Consider the following 6466-nt stretch of genomic DNA (forward strand, 5'->3'; position numbering starts at 1 on the left):
TTGATCAGAATCAACAGGGATCAATTGGGGTTGATTGGGATCAGTAGGGATTGATTGGGATCAATAGGGATCAGTTGGGGTTATTGGGATCAACAGAAACCAAACCAATAAGAACCAATAGGGATCAATAGGAATTCATTTGTGGCCGTTTGGAATTATTGGCATCAATAGGGATTGATCAGGATCAATAGGGATCAACTCGGAGCCATTAGGATCAATGAACAATCAATAGACAATCAATAACTGATCAATAGCTCATCAATACCTGGCCAATAGCAAATAACCAGCCAATCAATAGGTAACCAATAACTGATCAATAGACAACCAATAACCCACCAACAGCTGATCAATAAACCATCAACAGCCAATCAATAAGGAATCAATAACTGGTCAACAGGATGACCAATAACCAATCACCAGCTGGTCAATAACCAATCGATAATCAATCAATAGGTGACCAATAATGATCAGGACCTGATCAATCAATACCCAACTGATTACTCAATCGGGACAATCAATACCAGATCAATAGATGATCAAAAAGTGATCAATAACCAATCAATTAGCGATCAACACCTGATGAACAGATGATCAATCACTGATTAATAACCAATCAATAACCAATCAATAACTGACCAACAACTGATCAACAACCCATCAACAGCCAATCAACAGATGATCAACCACCAATTAATAACCAATCAATAACTGATCAATAACTGATCACTAATGGGTTAATAACCAATCAATAACTGACCAACAACTGATCAACAACCCACCAACAGCCAATCAACAGACGATCAATCACTGATTAATAACCAATCAATAACGGATCACTAATGGATTAATAACCAATCAATAACGGATCACTAATGGATTAATAACCAATCAATAACTGATCACTAATGGGTTAATAACCAATCAACAACTGATCGCTAATGGGTTAATAACCAATCAATACCCGATCAATACCCGATCAATACCCGATCACCGCTCACCTCTTGTCGCGGGCGCTCCTCACCACGCGCTTCGTGTCCTCCTCATCCTCACTGAGCAGCAGCGGCCTGGGGGCGGGGCCAGGACCCCTTAGCCCCGCCCCTTTCTCTTAAACCCCGCCCCTTTCTCTTAAACCCCGCCCCTTTCACTGAAACTCCTCCCTCTCCCATCTAAGCTCCTCCCCTACTCTTTAACCCCTCCCCTTTCTCTTTAAACCCCTCCCACAGCCCATTAAGCTCCTCCCCTTTCCCTTTAGCCCTGCCCATTCCCTTTTAGCCCCTCCCCTTTCCTTTAGCCCCACCCCTTTCCTTTAGCCCTGCCCTTTTCCCAGACTTTAACCCCTCCTCTTTTCCCAGTAACCCCTCCCATTTCCTTTAGCACCGCCTCCACTCCCTTCAAGCTCCTCCCCATCCCTTTAACTCCTCCTCCAGCTCTTCAGCCCCACCCCTTTCCCTTAAACCCCTCCCATTTTCCATTTAACCTCTCCCCTTTCCCTTTAACCCCTCCCCTTTCCCTTTAAGCCCACCCCATTTCCCTTAAACCCCTCCCCTTTTTCTTAAACCCCTCCCCTTTCAATTTAACCCCTCCCCTTTTCCCTTTAACCCCTCCCATTCCTTATAACCCCATTTTCCTTTAACTCCTCCCCTTTCCCTTTGAGCCCTCCCCTTTTCCTTTAAACCACTCCCCTTTTCCCTTTAATCCCTCCCATTCCCTCCAATCCCTTCCCTTTAACTCCTCCCCATTTCCCTTAAACCACTCCCCTTTTCCTTTAACCCCACCCCTCTCCATTTAACCCCACCCCATTAACCCCTCCCCTTTTCCCTTTAGCCCCGCCCCTTTCCCTTCGCCCCGCCCACTTGCTGTAGGGTCCCCCCGCCGCCTTGGGCGCGGTTTCGTCTCCCGACGCCGACGACTCGGACTCGGAGTCGGAACCGGTGGTGAAAAATCGCGACATTATCGCGACACAGGGGGAGGGGCGGCACCGACAGAGGGAGGGGCAGCCTGGCGAGACACAACCGGCAAAAAAACCCCCAAAATTCGAGAGTTTTCACCCCAAATTTCAGCGCTTTCACCCCAAATTTCACCCAACACCTCAGGGGCCTAACCCAAAATTTGAGGGGTTTCACCCAAATTCTGAGGGGTTTAAGGCGATAATTTGGGGTTTTAAAGCAACATTCAGACGGGAAATCCCAAATTTCAACCCCAAATCAACAATTCCGGTCCAAAATCCCCCAATTTTCCCTCAGGATTCCCAAAATTCCCCTCAAAGAAGGTCCTGGAAAGTCACAAAACCCCCAAAATTCCTCAAAAAAATTCCCAAAAAATTCACAAAGAACGCGCCGCACGCGGAGCCGCCGGTACGGAAACGCCGAAAGGCCGAAGAGGAAGTAACGCGACGTCACTTCCGCTCCCTAGCCCGCCCTTTTCCGGGTAAGGCGCGCGGGGGACGCTGGGAAAGCGAGTCCGGAAGTGGCAAATAGCCGAAATCGGAGGATTTCGCCTCAAAAAGTCGCGGTTTGGGTGAGAATAGAACGTTTTAAATAATTTTTTTTAAAAAAATTCTACTTTTTAACCTGAGATTCGAAGGCTTTTCCTTCAGAATTCGCGGGTTTCCCCCTCACAATTATCGGGGTTTTTTTCTCCTCTAAATCGCCCGATTGTGACCCAAAAATGTCAGATTTTATCTCCGAAATTCGGAATTTTGGGGAAGAATCGAACGTTTTGAACAATAATCGACAGTTCTGCCACAAATTCGGCGGTTTTTGCCTCAGAATTTGCGAGGTTTTACCTCAGAATGGACGATTTTTCACCTCAGAACTACCGATGTTTCCACCTAAATCGGCTGATTTTTACCCAGAAATGCCGGAATTTTCACCCTCAAATTCACCTTTTTGGGTAGAAATTCAATATTTTTATTAAAAATCGACTTTTTTGGTCTCAAAATCAGAGGTTTTTACCTCAGTATTCACGAGTTTTTCCCCTCAAAATTACCGGGTTTTTACCACCCAAACCGGCCGATTTGGCCCCAAAAATGTCGGATTTTATCCTCCAAAATTCACACCTCAAATTCAAAAGTTTTTACCTCAGAATTTGCGAGTTTTCCCCTTAAAATTATCGGGTTTTTACCTCCCAAACCGGCCGATTCGGACCCAAAAATGTCGGATTTTATCCTCCAAAATTCACATTTCTGGGTAGAAATTCAATATTTTTAATAAAAAAATTTTTTCCCCACAAAATCGGAGATTTTCACCTCATTTTTACCACCCAAACCGGCCGATTTGGCCCCAAAAATGTCGGATTTTATCCTCCAAAATTCACATTTCTGGGTAGAAATTCAATATTTTTAATAAAAAATTTTTTCCCCCTCAAATTCGGTGGTTTTTACCTCAGAATTCGCGAGTTTTTACCTCACAATTCATGTTTCACCTCAGAATTATCAGTATTTTAACCTCCAAAGCGACAAATTTGGATAAAAAAATGTCGGATTTTACCTCCAAAATTCACATTTCTGGGTAGAAATTCAATATTTTTAATAAAAAATTTTTTTCCCCTCAAACTCGGTGGTTTTTACCTCAGAATTCACGAGTTTTTATCTCACAATTCATGTTTCACCTCAGAATTATCAGTATTTTAACCTCCCAAAGTAACGGATTTGGACCCAAAAATGTCAGATTTTACCCCCAAAATTCACGTTTCTGGGTAGAAACTCTATATTTTTAATAAAAATATTTTTTCCCCACAAATTCGGAGATTTTCACCTCAAAATTCACGAGTTTTTACCTCACAATTCATGTTTCACCTCAGAATTATCAGTATTTTAACCTCCCAAACCGGCCAATTTGGACTCGAAAATGTCGGATTTTACCTCCGAAATTCAAGTTTCTGGGTGGAAATCAAATATTTTTAATAAAAATTTACTTTTTTACCTCAAATTCCTCAGAATTCGCGAGTTTTTTCCTCACAATAATCGTGTTTTTACCACCCGGCCGATTCGGACCCAAAAATGTCGGATTTTACCCCCGACATTCACATTTCTGGGCGAAAATATAATAATTTTTAATTAAAAAAAATTTTTTTCCTCAAATTCGGCACTTTTTACCTCAGAATTCGCGAGTTTTTACCTCACAATTCCCCGGGGTTTGCGTCACTTCCTCCCCCGATTCCCGCCCTTTTTCCGGCTTGGCGCGCAGGGAACGCTGGGAAAGCGAGTCCGGAGGTGCCGAGGACCCCAAATCTGCGGATTTTGCCCCAAAAGCGCCTCGAAAGTCGCGATTTTGGGTAAGAATCGAACGTTTTAAACAATAATTGATGTTTCTGCCTCAAATTCGGCAATTTTTACCTCAAAACTCGGCGATTTTTACCTCAGAATTCGCGAGTTTTTACCTCAGAATTCCCGGTTTTTTACCTCAGAATTATCGGGTTTTTCTCTCCTAAATTGGCGGATTTTGCCCCAAAAGCGCTTCGAAAGTCGCGATTTTTGGTAAGAATCAAAATTTTGAACAACAATCCACATTTTTTTTCCACAAATTCAGCGATTTTTACCTCAGAATTCGCGAGTTTTTACCTCAGAATTACTGAGGTTTTTACCGCCCAAATCAGTCGATTTTGACCCGAAAATGTCAGATTTTGCCTCCAAATTTCACGATTTTGAATAAGAATCATATGTTTTAAACAATAATTGACATTTTCCCCTGAAATTTGGCGATTTTTACCTCAGAATTCGCCAGTTTTTACCTCACAATTCCCGATTTTTTACCTCAGAATTCCCGAGTTTTTCCCTCCCCAAATTTGGCTGATTTTAACCCAAAAATGCCGATTTTTACCCCTCAAAAATTACATTTCTGGGTGAAAATTAAACGTTTTAAATAAAACCGGGTGGTTTGGTCTCAAATTCGGCGATTTTTACCTCAGAATTCCCGAGTTTTTACCTCAAAATTAACGTTTTCTTCCCTCCCTAAATCGGCCGATTTTGCCCCGAAATGTCAAATTTTACCTCTGAAATTTGCAATTTTAGGCAAGAATTGAACGTTTTTAATAAAAATCGACCTTTTTGCCAAAAATTCCTCATTTTTTACCTCAGAATTCGCAAGTTTTTACCTCAGAATTATCGGGCTTTTTACCTCCTGCCGAATTTCTTCCCCAAATTCCCATTTTCTACCCCCAAAATCGACATTTTCACCTCCAAAAATTCACATTTGACCCCAAAATTCCCAACTTTACCCAAAAATCCCCAAATTTACCCCCAAAATTCTCGGTTTTAACCCCAAAAATTCCATGTAGCTCCAAAATCCCCAATTTTACCTCCAAAATCGACATTTTGACCTCAAAAAATTTCCAATTTTTACCTCAAAATCCCCAATTTTACCCCAAATTTTCCCTTTTTACCCCCAAATCTCCAATTTCACCTAAAAATTCCAATTTTTACCTCAAAAAACCCAACTTTTACTCCCCAAAAAATCCAGTTTTTACCTCCAAACCCCCAATTTCACCCAAAAAATTTGATTTTTACCTCAAAAAAAATCCAAATTTTACCCCAAAATCCCCAAATTTTACCCCAAACTCCCAATTTTGACCCCAAAATCCCCAAATTTTACCTCAAAATCCCAATTTTGACCCCAAAACTCCCATTTTTATCCAAAAAAATGAAATATTTAACCCAAGTTTTCCCTTTTTTAATGGAAAATGTCCCAGTTGGGGTCAGCGGTCACTCAGCGGTCACTCCGAGGCCAATCCAGTGGTCACTCTGTGGTCACTCAGTGGTCACTCAGTGGTCACTTTGTGGTCACTCCTCCGAGGCCCCAAGGGTCACTTCCAGTGGTCACTCAGTGGTCACTCCGTGGTCACTTCCAGGGTCACTCCGTGGTCACTTCGTGGTCACTCCGAGGCCAATCCAGCGGTCACTCAGGGGTCACTCAGTGGTCACTCTGGGGTCACTCCGTGGTCACTCAGTGACCAGACCAAAGGGTCACTCTGGGGTCACTCAGTGGTCACTCCAGGGTCACTTTCAGGGTTTCTCTGAAGGTCACTCAGTGGTCACTCAGTGACCAGTCCATGGGTCAATGCACTGGTCACTCACTGGTCACTCAGTGGTCACTCCGAGGCCAATCCAGTGGTCACTCAGTGGTCACTTCAAGGGCAATGCAGTGGTCACTCACTGGTCATTCTGTGGTCACCTTGAGGGGTCACTCTATGGTCACTTCCAGGGTCACTCAGTGGTCACTCAGTGACCAGTCCGAAGGGTCACTCAGTGGTCACTCCGTGGTCACTCCATGGTCATTTCCAGGGTCACTCAGTGGTCACTCCGTGGTCACTTCGTGGTCACTCTGGGGTCATTCCAAGGCCAATCCAGCGGTCACTCAGTGGTCACTCCGTGGTCACTCAAGGGTCACTCCATGGTCACTTTGTGGTCACTCAGTGACCAGACCAAGGGTCACTCAGTGGTCACTCCAAGGCCACTCCAAGGGTCACT

General features: G+C 43.6%; 1 long non-coding RNA gene across 5 annotated transcripts; it reads right to left on the minus strand.

Moving 5' to 3' along the window:
• Positions 1-984: 984 nt before the first annotated feature.
• On the minus strand, positions 985-4561 carry LOC121365962. 5 transcript variants are annotated; one of them, XR_005957112.1, is made up of 4 exons: positions 4119-4133; positions 3924-4031; positions 1854-1998; positions 985-1064 (listed from the first exon to the last, which is right to left on the minus strand). It is a non-coding gene; the product is annotated as an uncharacterized LOC121365962 (long non-coding RNA). The 5 variants fall into 5 exon arrangements; XR_005957116.1 differs by lacking the exons at positions 3924-4031; positions 4119-4133 and adding an exon at positions 4540-4561; XR_005957113.1 differs by lacking the exon at positions 3924-4031 and having other exon boundaries at positions 4119-4156.
• Positions 4562-6466: the final 1905 nt, after the last annotated feature.

This window comes from Pyrgilauda ruficollis, unplaced genomic scaffold (genome assembly GCF_017590135.1).
Source record: "Pyrgilauda ruficollis isolate IOZ18807 unplaced genomic scaffold, ASM1759013v1 scaffold1246, whole genome shotgun sequence".
NCBI lineage: Eukaryota > Metazoa > Chordata > Aves > Passeriformes > Passeridae > Pyrgilauda > Pyrgilauda ruficollis.